Here is an 18404-nt window from a genome sequence, read left to right as displayed (position 1 = left end):
CATCTTCCTTGGAAAACCAAGGGGATATACACATTCTAATGTTTCTAAGAGTCCACCAACCTGCTCCCAAGTTACAAGCAAACCTTGCCTCTTTATTAACCTAAGTATACTTTCTGTAAACCTCCCTTGGAGTAGGCATGGGGGTGGGGTAGGGAGTCTCTTTTCCTAGTATCTGCCCCATTCAAGCCCTTAAGAAAGTTTCCTGCTTGTTCCTGGTCACAGGGACTTCTTCACTGAAATTACAATCCAGCTTCATGCAGGTCCTTAGTCCACATTGGGGTGCCAAATATAATGTCTGGATTAGCTCCCTGAGGGCCTCAGGATCAGTCAGAGTCAGGCTCAATCAAAGTCCTTGGTCTTTAGGGGCAGAAGTGAAGGAAGAAGGCAAGCTACCACATGGCTTGCCAAAGATGACTCTTAGACTCTGGAGTCCAGAGCCTTATGTCTCTCTCCTCCTCATCCTGGGGCAGAGTGACTCTGACCTCTCTCCCTCAGCCCTTCAATTCTTGCCAACAATTACCTCACCACCACACATTTAGCAAGCACCAATGGTGAGGAGATCCAACACCACCACCTCATCTAAATATATGTATATAGAACCATTATCTCACATCAAATAGGCAATTAGCCTTAAGTGCTACACCACAAAGTGGTGGACAGGAAATTAGAAAGAGCCAAGTCTATCACAGTTGATCATTACATGATATTGTTAGTGTGTACAATATCCTTTTGGTTCTGCTCAATTCACTCAGCATCAGTTCATGTAAGTCATTTTAGGCTTTTCTGAAATCAGCTTCACTTGTCAAATTTTAAAGCAGTGCATAATGATGTAATGATGATGCTCTAGAGATCTATGTTGCCCTCTTTCTGCCTTGGTTCATGGAATTGAATGGAATTCTCACTTTTGTATCATTTTATATCATGGCTTGATTTTACATGTGTTTTTTTTTTTTTTTTTTTTTTTTTTTTTTTTTTATCATTATTGTTATTGTTTAGTATAAAACCTGAATCATCCAGGCTGGAAATGCAGCAACCACTCATGACTCAACCCCAATACTGGCTAATATGGGAGCTTTAACTCGCTCTTTTTTCTAGACCTGAGCCAATTCCCTCTTTCTTAGACAGCTGGTGGCATCCATTTACATTGGGGTTGGAAGATTGGACTGGCTTTAGCCTACCTATATTGCAGAACTCCTTAATTCTGCTAGTTTGCTCCCCTATCCCAAGTTGCAGGGATCATAGCCTTGTACCACTATGCCCTCCCTCTGCAAATGCTGTTTAAGTGTAAGACTTTATTTAGGAAAAGACATGCATTTAACACATTACCAAAAAGTTTTCAAATCAATTTATGAAATTTTTGTGCTGAAATTGCATCCTAATTTCATTAAAGGTTTTTTTTTTGTTTGTTTTTTTAAAGATTTGTCATACAATCAAACTACCTGCCATTTTAAGGAAGGGGAAGGCATGATAAGAGAATTTGGAATTCAGCATTTTAAAAAACTAATAAAACTTATTTTTATATATAATTAAAAAAACCCAAAAATATTGTTTAAAAAATACTTAGAGCCTTAAAAAAAAAAAAAAAAAAAAAAGGATACTACCACACTATTGTCTTCTTTACAGGACTGACTTCAGAAAAGCATAGAGTTCCGAAGAGAGAATTAGAAAATACATTGAAGGATGGGGCGTGGGAGAGTATAAAACGTCACTATTCCTTATCAGCTGTGGCTGCTAAATTAGTATTTATTTATTTATTTACTTATTTGTTTATTTGTTTGTTTGTTTGTTTGTTTGTTTGTTTGTTTATTTATTTATTTATTTTTTGTGTTTCAGGCCTCAGGTCTAGTTTTCCTGGAAATCTGCTCAGATAAACCTTGTCATTACATGAAGAGATGGGTCAATCATTTCTTCCATTGCTCCACTAACCTTTCCAATGACTTTCGCAGCCCCAAACACCTTTTCCTGGACACCATTCCCCCATGTGTATTGTCTTTCCCAATGGAATGTACATCCAGCAAATATGGAAGTATGTTTAAAAGAATTGCATATCCTTAGGGAGGGGGGCAGTAAAGGAGGGAGGAAGAAAAATTTGGAACACAAAATCTTACAAAAATGAATGTTGAAAACTATCTTTGCATGAATTTGGAAAATAAAATACTGTTGAAAAATATTTTTTTAATCCAGAAAAAAAGAATGTAGGTCCAGGAAGGCAAGGAGCTATCTTGTTTTACTTCTTTGTTTTTGTTGTATTTGTGTGCCTGTGCTTGGAAGAACATTTGGCTGCAGGAAAACACAATGCTTTTTCATTCACTCACTCAGTGACCAGAATAGACACCAGGGAAATAAGTTGGCTGGGAGAACTGAAAGACTCCTTCTACCCCCCAAAAAGTTATATTTAAAGCATGTTGCTTTTACATCATATTGGAGGCATGAAACTCCATCTCATCAACATAGCCATTGAAATCTCCCTTAATGACAAAGAGAAAAAATAAAGCAAATTATCTTCTATAATGACTACATCTGACAAATGTATTTCTTTGTATCATTTGTGTGCATTGTGTATTTTCATGGAATCCTATAGTATGAAGGAGGAAAAACTACTTAATGCAATATATTAATCTGGAGTCAAGGAAACAGCATACTATTCCCCACCCATAGGACCTCTGCCTCAGAGAAAATACAGACTTTGTTTACATGCTCCCCACATTTTCAAACTGGAAAGAGAGACCATATAGGCAATCATGTCTATACTCAGAATTTTACAGATTAGAAAACAGACTCAGAAGTGCAAGTAATTTGGGATCCCAGAAGTTTAAAGGGTATTAGAGATCATCTAATCCAAGATCTTCATTTTGCAGATGACAATTGACTTTCCCAAAGACAATAAAAGAAACAGAGACAGAAACAGAGAGGACAAAGAGAGAGACAAGAGAGAGTTTTGGGGGTTTTTTTCATCATAAATCCTCCGGAGATCTTGGATCATTGTATTGCTGAAAATAGCAAAATCATTCATAGTTGATCATCTTTGCTGTTACTTTGCATTAGCTTGTGGAAGTCTCCAGGTTTTTTGAGAGCATTCTGCTTCTGCAGCATCATTTTTTTTCTTTTTAAATTATAGTAGAATTTACATTAAAAGATAATTTTTAATATTCACCTTTGCAAAACTTTGTGTTCCAAATTTTTCTCATTCTTTCCCTCCCTACTCTCCCTTCCCTCCTTCCTTCCTTCCCCCAAAACAGTAAGCAATTCGATATGTGCAATTCTTCTAAACATAGTTCCATATTCATCATGCTGCACAAGAAAAATCCTATAAAAAAGGAAAAAAATAGAAAAAACCCAAGCAAATTAACAAACAAAAACAACAAAATGTGAACATACTATGCTTTGATCTATATTCAGTCTCCATAGTTCTTTTTCTGAAAGTGGATAGTACTTTACATCACAAATCTGGAATTGTTTTGAATAATTTCTTTTCAGAACCAAATCCATCACAGTTGATCATCACATACTCTTGTTACTGTGTACAATGTTCTCTTGGTTCTTCTCACTTCACTTAGCATCATTTCATATAAGTCTTTCTTCTAGTTCCTTCTAAGAACTAGAAAAAGGACTGCCACAAACATTTTTATACATGTGAGTCCTTTTCCCTTTTATATGATTTCATTAGGAGTACAGACCCAATAGTGTCACTGCTGGCTCAGAGGGTATACATAGTTTTGTAGCTCTTTGGGTACAATTCCAAATTGCGCTCCAGAATGGTTGGATCCTTTCACCACTCCATCAGTGTCTCAGTTTTCTCACATCCCCGCTAACATTTATCATTATTTTTCCCTATCATATTAGTCAATCTGAGAGATGTGAAATGGTGCTCTTATTAACCCCATTTTAGAGATGAAAAGCATTTATACAGATAGTGACTTAATTAGGGTACAATGCCTACTAAGAATCTTGAACTCAAATACCAATTATCATTTCCCTCTACCAATATCAGGGAGGTCTGGGGAGGATTGAATACTGGTTTTATTATCTCAAAAATCTTTGTTGTCCAGATCCAGACTGCAAGGTTGCACCACTGGCTGGTCATTCCTACCATGATGAAATCCTTCCAGATCATTCTCTTACAGTTTCCTGCCACCCATCCCCAAATCTTCAGTCTTTGCCTTTTGTTCCCTCTTTTGGATATGCAAATCATCTCATAAAGTGATCAAAGAAGAGTTGCTTAGAAGACTACCAAAGCAATTCTGAATAATGTATTAGACAGTATGACCTTTGTATAGATATTCTATATCTTGTACATGGGGAATCCTCAAGTCATGCTTTCAGGGTTCCCCTGGAGTTGAAATCATCCATTCCAGGTCATTCTAGTTAACATATGATTTTTACACAAAAGAATCCTTACATCCTTATCAGCTTAGTTCTTAATAAAAATTCTTTTTTATTTAATTTAACTTTTTAGTTTAAATATTTTTCATTTAAATTTACCTTTTTTAGAAATTTGAATATAATAATCATTAATAAAAGGCAGTAGAGCAGAGTAGATAGGCTTCCAGACCAGTGAGTGAGAAGACCCCGGATTCAAATACTGCTTTAAACATTTACTATGTGACTCTGGGAAAATTGCTTAACTGTATGTTTTAGTTTCCTCACCGGTAAAAATGAAATATTTGAGCTCTATAGTTTTTAAAATTGTTCCCAGCTCTAATTTATTCATGGATTATAATATCTTGCAACATATATTTCAACATAGAAAGAACAAAGAAGAGAGAAATGAATTTGGGAACGAACTTCTGCTACATGGGTTGTTTCATTTAAATGCATATTTAAAGAAGTAACAAAATTACAGCTAGGTTGTATAATAGATAAAATACTGGACCTAAAGTGAGGAAGACCTGAATTCAAATTTGGCTTCAGATACTTATTAGCTGTGAGACCCTGGCAAAGTCACTGTTTGCCTCATTTTCCTCATCTATAAAATGAGCTGGAGAAGGAACCGGCAAACCATTCCAGGATCTCTACCAAGAAAACCCCAAATGGACATAAATGAAAATGATTGAATAACAAAATTATACCATCCCTGTCCCTTTATGAACTGTTTTAAATTTTTTCTTCTATTTTATTGTTAACCCTTTCCTTTTTTCTCCTTTCTTCCTTCCTTCCTTTCTAACTTCTTTCCTTCCTTCCTATCTCTTTTCCTCCCTCTTTCCCTCTCTCCCTCTGTCTTTCTCTTCCTTCTTTCCTTCCTTTCTTTCTTTATCTCTATTGCCGCCCATTTACTTACACTCATCCCCCATATACATCCCCTCCTTATAGGGAATAAGAAGTACAATCAAATAAAACAAATCAGTACCATAATTACCTAAGATCAGCTCTTTTCAAATAAGTATAGATAATAATGGAGCCTCCATGTGATTTGGAAATTGTTCTTATAATAATTTATTGTTGAATCAAATTATTCTATTTTAATAGTTAAGAATGTGTGACTCATGGGGCAGCTAGGTGCTGCAGTGGATAGAGCATCAAATGAGTTCAAATCTGAACTCAGACACCTAACACTTTTTAGGTGTGTGACCCTAGGCAGATCACTTAACCCCAATTGTCTCAGCAAAAAACAAAAACAAAAACAAAAACTGGAGATATCTTTAGGAGCAAAACAAAGATTTATTATATATTCTCCTGAAAAGCTGTCTTCACTCCAATCAAGCAAGCAATGAAAGGGAGGAGGCACCTTAGAAACTGATCCAAAGTTTAAATAGTCCCTAACGCAAAAACCCCTCCCACTACTGACCCTCATCCTCTTTGGCTGAGGGTCTTACATTCTTTGTTTTGTTTTGTTTTTTTAAATTTTATTAAAGCTTTTTATTTACAAAACATATGCATGGGTAATTTTTCAGCATTGACTCTTGCAAAACTTTCTGTTCCAAATTTTTCCCTCCTTCCCCCCTTCCCCTCCCCTAGATGACAGGTAGTCATGTTAAATATGTTAAAATATATGTTAAATCCAATATCTATATATACATATTTATACAGTTATCGTGCTGCACAAGAAAAATCGAGTAAAGAAGGAAAAAAAAAACCTGATAAAGAAATCAAAATGTAAGCAAACAACAACAGAAAAAGTGAAGATGATATGCTGTGGTACTCATTCAGTTTCCACAGTCCTCCCTCTAAGTAATATGGCTCTCTTACAATTGGAATTGGTTTGAATCATCTCATTATTGAAAAGGGCCCCATTTATCAGAATTAGTCATCATATAGTCTTGTTGCCATGTATAATAATCTTCTGATTCTGCTCATTTCGCTTATCATCAGTTCATATAAGTCTCTCCAGGCCTCTCTGAAATCATCCTGCTGATCATTTCTTATAGAACAATAATATCCTATAACATTTATATACCATAATTTCTTCAGCCATTCTCCAATTGATGGGCATCCATTCAGTTTCCAGTTTCTAGCCACTACAAAAAGGGTTGCCACAAATATTTTTGCACATGTGGACCCTTTTCCCTTCTTTATCATCTCCTTGGGATACAAGGCCAGTAGAAATATTGCTGGATCAAAAGGGATGCATAGTTTGATAGACCTTTGGGCATACTTCCAAATTGCTCTCCAGAATGGTTGAATCTGTTCACAACTCCACCAATAATGCATATTCCAGTTTTCCCACTTCCCCTCCAACGTTTGTCATTGTCTTCTCCTGTCATCTTAGCCAATCTGAAAAGTGTGTAGTGGTACCTATCTTAATTTTCATTTCTCTGAGCAATAGTGATTTAGAGCATCTTTTCATATATCTAGAAATGGTTTCAGTTTCTTCATTTAAAAATTGTCTGTCCATATCCCCTGACCATTTATCAATTGGAGAATGGCTTGACTTCTTATAAATTTGAAACAATTCTCTATATATTTTAGAAATGAGATCTTTTTATTTAATATGTATGGGAATGCCTGCCATCTAGGGGAGGAGGTGGAAGGAAGGAGGGGAAAAATTCGGAACAGAAGGGAGTACAAGGGATAATGTTGTAAAAAAAAAAAAATTACCTATGCATATGTACTGTCAAAAAAATGTTATAATTATAAAATTAATTTTTAAAATGAGATCTTTTTCTGAACCATTGAATGTAAAAAATTTTCCCCACCTTATTGCTTCCCTTCTAATTTTGTCTGCATTGGTTTTGTTTGTATAGAAAAATTTTTAAACTTAATATAATCAAAATTATCTACTTTATATTAAATAATATATGCCAGTTCTTCTTTAGCAACAAATTTCTTCATTCTCCCAGATCTGAGAGGTAAATTATCCTTTGCTCTTCTAATTTGCTTATAATATCACTCTTTATGTCTAAATCATGAACCCATTTCAACCTTATCTTGGTATAAGGTGTTAGGTGTTGGCCAATGCTTACTTTCTGCCATTTTAATTTCTAATTTTCTTAGCAGTTTTTGTCAAATAGTGAGTCACAATGTAAATATTCACTCTGAAATTTTTTTGTAGCTTTTAAAAAATTTTTATTTATTTATTTATTTTTACAGAGCATGTGCAAGGATAAGTTTTCCAACATTGACCCTTGAAAAACCTTTTGTTCCAAAATTTTCCCTCGTTTCCCCTCTATTCCTAATACAATACCATGTATTAGATACTCTAATACATGTTAAATATGTTGTAATACATGTTAAATCCAATATATATATATATATGTATATATATATATATGTATATATATATATATATATACATATATATATATATACAACTATCTTGCTGCACAAGAAAAATCAGATCAAGAAGGAAGGAAAAGAAAAATTGAGAAAGAAAACAAAATGCAAGTAAATAACAACAGGGAGAGTGAGAATTTTATGTTGTGTTCCACACTCTGTTCCCACAACTCTCTCTCTGGGTATAGATGGCTTGCTTCATCACTGAAAAAGTGAAACTGGTTTGAATCCTCTCGTTGTTGAAGAGAGCCACATCCATCAGAATTGATCATCATACAGTCTTGTTGTTGCCATGTATAATGATCTCCTGGTTGTGCTCATTTCACTTAGCAAGCCTCTCTGAAATCATCCTGTTAGACATTTCTTATAGAACAATAGTATTCCATAGCATTCATAAACCATAATTTATTCAGTCATTCTCCAGTTGATGAGCATCCACTCAGTTTCCAGTTTCTTGCCACTACAAAGAGGGCTGCCACAAACATTTTTGCACATGTGAGTCTCTTTCCCTCCTTTAAGATCTTTTTGGGAGAAAATCCCAGTGTATTGCACAGTTGGATAATTTTTTGAGCATAGTTCCAAATTACTCTCCAGAATGGTCGGATCTGTTCATAGTTCCACCAACAATCCCACTTTTCCCACATCCCCTCCAACATCCCTCATCTTTTCCTGTCATCTTAGCCAATCTGATAGGTATACTTGCATCTCAGAATTGTCTTAATTTGCATTTCTCTGATCAATAGTGATTTGGAGCATCTTTTCATGTGGCTACAAATAGTTTCAATTTCTTCATCTGAAAATTATTTGTTCATATCCTTTGACCATTTATCAATGAACTATTATAAATTTGAGACAATTCTCTACTTATTTTAGAAATCAGAGGGGCAGCTAGGTGGCGCAGTGGATAGAGCACCAACCTTGAATTCAGGAGGACCCTAGTTCAAATCTGGTCTCAGACACTTCCTGGCTGTGTGACCCTGGGCAAGTCACTTAACCCCAGCCTCAAAAAAATAATAATAATAATAATAATATTTTAGAAATGAGGCCTTTATCAGATCCTTTGGATATAACAATGTTTTCCCAATTTATTGATTCCCTTCTAATCTTGTATGCATTAGTTTTGTTTATACAAACACTTTTTAACATAATATAATCAAAATTACCTATTTTGGGATCAATAATGCTCTCTAGTTCTTCTTTGGTCACAAATTCCTTCCTCCTCCACAAATCTGAGAGGTAAACTATCCTATGTTCTTGTAATTTGTTTATAATATCAATCTTTTTTAAAAATTTTTTTAAAAATTATAACTTTTTATTGACAGAACATATACCTGGGTAATTTTCTACAACATTATCTCTTGCACTCACTTCTGTTCTAACTTTTCCCTTCCCTCCCTCCACCGTCTCCCCTAGATGGCAAGCAGCATTATACATGTTAAATATATTATAGTATATCCTAGATACAATATATGTGTGCAGAACTGAACAGTTTTCTTGTTGCACAGGGAGAATTGGATTCAGAAGGTAAAAATAATCTGGGAAGAAAAACAAAAACACAAACAGTTTACTCATTTCCCAGTGTTCCTTTTCTGGGTGTAGCTGATTCTATCCATCATTGATCAATTGGAATTGAATTAGATCTTCTCTTTGTCAAAGATATCCACTTCAATCAGAATATATCTTCATACAGTATTGATGTTGAAGTGTATAATGATCTCCTGGTTCTGCTCATTTCACTTAGCATCAGTTCATGTAAAGTCTCTCCAGTCCTCTCTATATTCATCCTGCTGGTCATTTCTTATAGAACAATAATATTCCATAACATTCATATATAACAATTTACCCAACCATTCTCCAATTGATGGGCATCCATTCATTTTCCAGTTTCTAGCCACTACAAAAAGGGTTGCCACAAATACTTTGGCACATACAGGTCCCTTTCCCTTCTTTAGTATTTCTTTGGGATATAAGACCAATAGTAACACTGCTGGATCAAAGGGTATGCACAGTTTGTAACTTTTTGGGCATAATTCCAGATTGCTCTCCAGAATGGTTGGATTCCTTCACAACTCCACCAGCAATGCATCAATGTCCCAGTTTTCCCGCATCCCCCCCAACATTCATTATATAATATCATTCTTTATGTCTAGATTATGAACCTGCTTCAACCTTATGTTGATAAATGGTGTTAGGTGTGGGTCTATGCCTATTTTCTGCCACACTAGTTTCCAATTTTCCCAGCAGTTTTTGTCAAATAGTTACTTCTTATCCCAAAAGTGTTTGTCAAACACTAGATTGCTATAGTCATTGACTATTTTGTTCTGTAAACCTAACCTATGCTACTGATTAACTAGTCTATTTCTTAGTCAGTACCTAACGGTTTTGATGATTGCTGCTTTATAATATAGTTTTAGATCCGGTACAGCTAAGCCACCTTCATTTGTTTTTCCCTTCATTAATTCCTTTGAAATTCTCGACCTTTTGTTCTTCTAGATGAATTTTATTGTTATTTTTTCTAGGTTAGTAAAATAGTTTCTTGGAAGTTTGATTGGCATAACACTAAATAAATAGATTAGTTTAGGGAGTGTTGTCATCCACATTGAAATTTTAAGAATTGTGTATGAATCGTCTCTGGCACATCCCTGAATAAGGGGAAACATTGACTTAATATACTTAATGTAGATGCAGCATTCTACAATGGAAAGTCCTGGGTTTGGAGGCAAAGGAACTGAGTGTCCTGTCTTGTAAAGTTCTTGAATTGTGAGGGTCTGGTCGTCTGCTCAATTATAATCCTTCTCTGGGAGGAGATCTGTAAAATCTTTTCCTCTGTGTGCAGGTTTCTTGGGAGCTCTGAATCTCTTCCAACTCTTGTACTTCCTCAAATCAGACTGGTCTCCTTTCAGCCTGCCTGGCGTCAAGACTTTATCCCAGGGTCGATCCTCCCAGACCCAATTCTGCCCTTCTTTTATCCTCCCAGAGAATGGACGTGTAAGGACTCAATGGGTCGTAGAGAAATACTTCCACCAATTAACTTGCTCCTCTTAGAATTCCTAAGGTGTAAATTCCCTTTAAAGGCCCGAACCAAAGGTCTGAGCCAGAGAGCTGTCAAGTCAACCTGAGTTCTCACCTTGTAATTGTCCAGACAACCTGAATTCTCACCTTGTCACTGTCCAGACAACCTGAGTTCTCACCTGGTAATCCTAACACTATCTTACCATTTTTCTTACTATACAGTATGATCGCTATCATATCACCTGATCTACTCAGACTTTGATTTCATCTTCTTTAGCCTATTTCATGTTTTGCTAAACTGTACCAAGATTTAGCCATGAGGAGCCACATCTGATTTTGAGATGTAATATGACTTGGGAGTGACTGGATACATATTGAGTAATGGCCCTTTGGAACATAGGGCAAGAAAAAGACAGCACAATCAACATCAAAGCCCTAGTATTCTTGTGCCCAAGTATGCCTGAAATGTTCTCCTTCACCTTCACTTAGCTTTCCTGATTTCCTTCAAAATTCAACTAGAATCCTCCCTTTTGTCTTTCCCAATTCCTCCTATGCAGGGGTTCCCAACTCTGTCATGGATTCCTTTGGCAACTTAGTAAGGTCTATGGAACACTTTTCAGAAGAAAGGTTTTACATGCACAAAATAAAATAAATAGAATTACAAAAGAAACCAAGATTAATGGAAACACTTTTTCCTCCCTCTCAGTTTATGAGCTTCCTTGAGATCTATGGATCCAGCAGTGTGCTGAAACTGACTTGGCTTTACAAGATTATCTAGACTTCAAGAATAGGATAAAATTTCAGTAATGTAGATTAAACTTTAAAGTACATCTTGGAATCCCCCTTCTTCTCAATCTGGTTGTCAAATAATTACTAGCACACAAATGCACAGATCTGAAATTAAGAACCCCTACTCAGACTTCTAGTGTCTTCTCTCTGAAACTGCTTTCCAGCTACTCTGCAAATATAGCTAGTATACAATTAGCTAATGTGTAGTTTACATATTGTCTCTCTCAATAGAATATAAGCTTCTTTTTTTCCTTTCTTTGTATCTCCAGCTCTTAAGATAAGGCTAGATAATCAATAAATGCTTGTTGACTGACTAACATTTTACTGGGTAAATAAATAAGAATCCTTTTCAAAAGGATTAGAGTTGGAATCTCTGGTATTCATTTTATAAATATTCTCTGGTGACTTATCTTACAAAAATGTAAGCTTCTACTGGAAAGGTACTGTTTTGTTGTACCACCATGCCTCAGAGACATTGTGGGTTCAATTCCAGACCACTGTAAAAAAAAAAAAAAATCTTTTGAAAGATGAAAACTTTATTGCAATAAAGGGAGTTACATGAATTTTTTGGTTTCGTAGTATGTATAAAAGTTATGCTTACATTGTACTATATTTTATTAAGTGCAAAATAGTATTTAAAATAATTTTATTGTTACCAAAAAATTACTAACCATTATCTGAGCCTTTGATGAGTTGTAGTCTTCTTTGGTGGTAGAAGGTATTTCTTCAATGTTGATGGATGCTTAATTGTTAACTAGAATTGTGATGTTTTACCTTGTTGACTTCCCACCTCAGTGTTGACATCCTACCTCATTGGCATCCAACCTCTTTGGCTTATTATCTCCTTGAGTATGACTTTAATGAATGGGTTGAACACTTGGGCCACTGTTGAGCCTAGTTCTCATTGTCATACTTCTGTTTATTGATCTGCTGCTTTGTACCTCCTTGGGCATAACACTCTGTCATCTCATGGATCAAGTGAACTATAGCTGGTGCTAAAAGTTTAGCTTGATAAGATGTGCGTTTCCTGCAAAACAAGAGAAGGGAATTGTAAGGGCCCTTTAAATGGGTGGTGCCACAGTGCAAAGGGAAATTGAATGCCCCAGGAAGTAATCTCTATGGATATTAGGATTGCCCTGTAGGTGGGATCTTGGCCACATTAAGACAGCTTCATAATGGGTAACGACTCTCTCGTTGATTGGCTGTGTATGTGACCTCACAGGCCCTTTATAAGCCCACTGCAGACAGCAGTCGCTCTCTTTAACCTGGTGTGGTAGTTGCTGAAGGATGGGGAGGCTGTGGCAATTTCTTTTTTCTTTTTTCTTTTTTTTTTTTTACTGAGGCAATTGGGGTTGAGTGACTTGCCCAGAGTCACACAACTAGGAAGATTAAGTGTCTGAGACCAGATGTGAACCTGCTGTACCACCTAGCTACCCCTGGCAATTTCTTAAAATAAGACAACAATGAAGTTTGTGACATTTGAGTGCCACTAAGATGGAGGATTATTAATTGGTGTAATTTCAGTATTATTGTATCTCAATAGTCAATAGTCAAATATCTCAGGTCAAAAAAACCTGAGGAGAGGAAAAGAGATGGGGGAATAGCAGGTCTGTGGAGCAGTCTGAACATCTATCCATTGAGTTCACTGTCTTATATGAGCATCATTCATGATGCTCCCAAACAATTAAAATAGTAGTAACATCAAAGATCCCTGATCATAGATCACCATAACATTGAAATATTGCAAGAATTACCAAAATGTGACATAGAGATTTGAACACACACAATTGGAAAAAAAAAATTGGTACTGATAGATTCTACAAAACTTCAATATGTAAAATAATAACAAGAATGTAAACATCTCTTAAGCAAAATAAAACAAAGCACAATAAAATGAGATGTCCTTGTATCTAGCACAATTTTTTTTCTTGCCCACACTTATAATTTCATTAGAAAGTCCTTCTATCAAAGCAGAAAAACAAAATTTCCTCCAATCATCATTTTAAAAGATTGCCAGATCCTAAGAAGTTAAATTGTTTGCCTAGACTCATACAACCAGTATGTTTCTGAGTTGTGAAGTGACCTGTTAGGTTCTTACTAAGTGCCAATGAGATAATGAGATATTAGGTTCTTACTAAGTGCTAAGTCGGTATTTAACAATTCTCTAGTTCTGGCCTTTACTGGGAGCTTAACCCCTTCGAACTCCTGGGGAGAAGCTTGCATGCTTAGGAGGAGCAAGTTCATTGGTTGAAGTAATTTTTCCCAGAAGCCCTTGTGTTATCCCACGCCCATTCTCTGGGAGGATAAAAGAGGGCAGCACTCAAGAGATAGAGAGTCTCTCGTCTGGGCTAGACTTGAGGCGGCTCTCTGGAGGAAAGAAGAGTCTCTGCTCTAGGTCAGAGTTGAGGCAGCTCTCTGGAGGAAGAAGTCTCTCCTCTAGACCAGAGAGTGATTGGCAATCTCTGGAGACAACAGCACATTATAGTGACCCATCTAAGAGCATTCTTTTTCTGATATACTACAATGCCTAGTATATGGTAGACACTTAATAAATGGCTAGAATACTTGGACTTTATTAAAAGAGGCATAGATTTGATAATAGGCAGTTGGATAAGAAATTTAAAGCAGAAAGGGATCTTAGATGTCAATAATCTGATAATCTTCATTTTGCAGATGAGGATCCAGATTTCTAGAGATTAACTTGCCCAGAATCACACAGCTAGTAATATCTCAAGTGGGATTTGAATTTAAGTCTTTTAGCTACCTTGTCCAGCACTCTGTACAGTTGGATTGTACTTTATCCTAGTCAAATCTCATTTGGAGCATTGTGATCAGTTTTGAAAACCACAGATTAAGAAGGATATTGATGAGCTGGAGGTGTCCAGAGGAAGGAAAGCAGAATGGTTATGAGGATTGATTGAAGCAACTGGGGATGTATGAACTAGAAAAGAGAAAACTCAGAGGGGTAACATGTTTTCAAGTATTTATTGTTGTTCAGTTAGTTCAGTCCCATCCACATTGTGACCTCATCTAGAGTTTTCTTGGCAAGAATACTAAAGTGGTTTGCCATTTCCTTCTCCAGATCATTTTACAGATGAGGAAACTGAGGCAAATAGGATTAAGTGATTTGCCTAAGATCACATAGCCAGTAGATATCTAGGATTTGTCAAGTCTTCTTAACTCCAAACTCACCTCTTTAACCATTGTGACACCTAGCTGCCTCAAACTATGTGAAAGACTGTTAAATTTCAGAAGAGTATTTAGATTTGTTCTTTCTCTTTGGCTTCAGAAGGAAAAAACAGCAACAAGGGATAAAATTTTTAAAAGAGACAAATTTAAGCTTAACTTCAGGAAAAACTGTCTAATAATTTATCCATTCTGGGTTATTCTTAGAGGTCTAAAAGCAGAAACTAGATGACTGAGTATCATATATTAATTGAAGATTCCTTTCATGTATGGGCTGCATTAAATGATCCCAAATCTATTCAAACTCATATTCTGTGATTCTGTGAAATACTTGTTGAATCAAATTGAATTGACTTGAACTTAATAAGTAAATATGGCCAGCCATGATCTATGTGTAAATGTATGATGATAAAAGTAGAGGAGTAATAACATGAAAACCCATGCTTACACTCTCAGGGCAGCTAGGTGGCACAATGAATATAATACTAGTTCTGGAATCAGGAAGAAATGAGTTCAGATCTGTCCTCAAACACTAGCTCTGTGACCATAGACAAGTCATTTAAGTCTGATTCTCCAAAAAAAAGAGAAAGAATGAAAAGAAAAGAAAAAAGAAAGAAGCAAGTGAGAAGAGAAAAGAAAGGAGGTAAAAACATTTTAAATTTTAAATGTTAAATTACAGGTATGTAAGATTAGTTTTGCTAACCTCCTCTTTTAAAAATTTCTTTTTTACTAAGGATGTTTCCCTGGAAATGAGAGGGAACAAAGGTAAGGATATGTTCAGAAATGAAGGAGATATAAAAAATGAAAGGAATCTGAGATCTGCTCAAGAGCCTCTCCAAGGACAAAGTATGATGCAGGGCAGGTGAGTGCTTCAGCAAAGAAGTTTATTTATTAATCTGAGGGTTCAAACTATATACACAAGAAAGAGCTGTTTTTCTATAGAACTGTGTAATTTCCTGAAGCCTCTGTTTTTTCATGCGTGAATTTCTTATTTATTGCTTTCTTGTTCTTTACAGCACTTCTTTGATCTTTCCAGATTCAGTAATAGGTCAGGACATCCTGCTCTCTACCTTGCTTAAAGGAAGAGTGATGCTTTGAATTTTAGAGTAAAGCTCAGCTCTCAGATTGTTATTAACCCCTACATAATTTTAGGGGTTAATAACACTTCAGAGCTGGCCCTCTAAGGTATAAACAAGTTTTGTGTTTTTTTTTGTTTTGTTTTGTTTTGTTTTTTTTTAAAGAAAAATCATGTTAGAGTCTAACTGGGCTTTTCACATTATCTTTCCTTCTAAAAGGGGAAGAGGGGGAAATTACGTATTGTGACTCCTTAAGTATGCAGATAGGGACCCTTCTGTGTTTCCTTGCTGTCTTAAATAGTTTTGTTCAGTTGAAGATTTGTGCGTGGGTTTCTTTAAATGGGGAATGGCTGAATAATTTATGGTAAATGAATGCAATGGAATATTGTTCTATAAGAAATAATGAACAGATTGATTTCAGAAAAGCATTGAAAAACATGAATACTGAATGAAATGAGCAAGACCAAGAGAACATTGTACACAGCAACACATAGCAACAGTATGTGACAATCAACTATGATAGATATATATCTTGATAAAATAAAATTTTTAAAAAGTAAAATAAAAATTTTTAACAAGTCCCATAGGCTTGGGACAGTTAGGTGGCATGGTAGATAAAACACTGGCTCTGGACTTAGGAGGACCTGAATTTAAATCTGGCTCACACTTACTAGGTGTGTGACCTTTTATAAATCACTTAACTCTGTTTTCCTCCAAAAAGATAATCATGGGCTTTTTTTTTTTTTTTTTTTGACATGTAAGTCTATAATCCCTCAATTTATCAGAATAAGCATGCTTCAAAAGTGCCTAAAGTAAGCATCCATTTCTTTTTCCTATAGAGAGAGAACAACAGAGAAAGACTGGATTTTTCCTGTTAGGCTCACACAATTAATGTTAATAATTCACAACTAAGTTGTACTTCAAAGTTTACAAAGCACACCTTTTACAATGGATTTGTGAAATAGATAGTAAAAATATTATCATCTCCATTTGTAGTTGAGAAAACATTTTCAAAGAGTTAAAATTTTCAGAGAGTTAAATCTATGTCCACAAAACTAAGATGTGTCTCAAGAAAGAGTTAAACCCAATATCAAAGCAGTCTTTAGTTGTGGAATCCGCACATTGTATCACCTCTGCTCTTTGTACTTTTCACTTTGTTTTCTCTGATAGAATTAAGCTCTTTGAGAGTGGAAATTGTTTATTGTTATTATTATTTCTATCCCCAGTGCCTAGCCTTATCTCCAGCATATGCATAAAATCTTCTCTGGTCACAAATTCCTTCCTCCTCCATAAATCTGAGAGGTAAACTATCCTATGTTCTTCTAATTTGTTTATACTATTATTCTTATGTCTAGATCATGAACCCATTTTGACCTTATCTTGGTATATGGTGTTAAGTGTAGGTCTACTCCTACTTTCTGTCATATTAGTTTCCAATTTTCCCAGCAGTTTTTGTCAAATAGTGAATTCTTATCCCAAAAGGTGGGGCCTTTGGGTTTGTCAAATACTAGATTGTTATAATCATTGATTATTTTGTTCAGTGAACCTAACCTATTCCACTGATCGATCAACTTCTCTATTTCTTAGCCAGTACCAAATGGTTTTGATGATTGCTGCTTTATAATATAATAATATAATATACCAAATATTTAGATTTGGTACAGCTAGGCCACCTTCATTTGCTTTTCTCCATTAATTCCTTTGAAATTCTTGACCTTTTGTTTTTCCAAATAAATTTTGTTATTTTTTCTAGTTCAGTAAGATAGTTTCTTGGGAGTTTGATTGGCATAACACTAAATAAATAGATTAGTTTAGGGGAAATTGTCATCTTTATTATATTTGCTCAACTTATCCACAAACACTTGATATTTTTCTAATTGCTTAGATCTGACTTTATTTGTGTGGAAAGTGTTTTGTAGTTTTGCTATATAGTTCCTGGCTTTCCCTTGGCAGATAAAATTCCCAAATATTTTATATTATCAAGTTATTTTAAATGGGATTTCTCTTTGTAGCTCTTGCTGTTGGATTTTTGTTAGTGATATATAAGAATGCTGATGATTTAGGTGGATTTATTTTGTATTCTGCAACTTCGCTAAAGTTGTGAATTGTTTCTAATAGATTTTTAGTTGATTCTCTGGGGTTCTCTAAGTATACCATGATATCATCTGCAAAGAGTGATAATTTGGTTTCCTCATGAAGTACTCTAATTCCTTTAATCTCTTTTTCTTCTCTTATTGCCAAGGCTAGCATTTCTAATGCAATACTGAATAGCAATGGTGATAGTGGACAACCTTGTTTCACCCCTGATCTTATTGGGAATGGTTCTAGTTTATCCTCATTACATATGAGGCTTGCTGATGGTTTTAAATAAATGCTACTGACTATTTTAAGGAAAAGTCCATTTATTCCTATGCTGTCTAGTGTTTTTAATAGGAATGAGTGTTGGATTTTATCAAATGCTTTTTCTGCATGTATTGAGATAATCATATGGTTTTTGTTAATTTGGTTATTGATATAGTCAATTATGCTAATAGTTTTCCTAATATTGAACCAGCTCTGCATTATGCCCAGGCAACTCTTGAAGATAGTTGCAGAATAATTGTAGATTTGCCATGGGAGAGGGCAAAGAAA

Source organism: Sminthopsis crassicaudata, chromosome 1 (assembly GCF_048593235.1).
Source record: "Sminthopsis crassicaudata isolate SCR6 chromosome 1, ASM4859323v1, whole genome shotgun sequence".
Taxonomy (NCBI): domain Eukaryota; kingdom Metazoa; phylum Chordata; class Mammalia; order Dasyuromorphia; family Dasyuridae; genus Sminthopsis; species Sminthopsis crassicaudata.
This window is presented reverse-complemented; position numbering follows the sequence as displayed.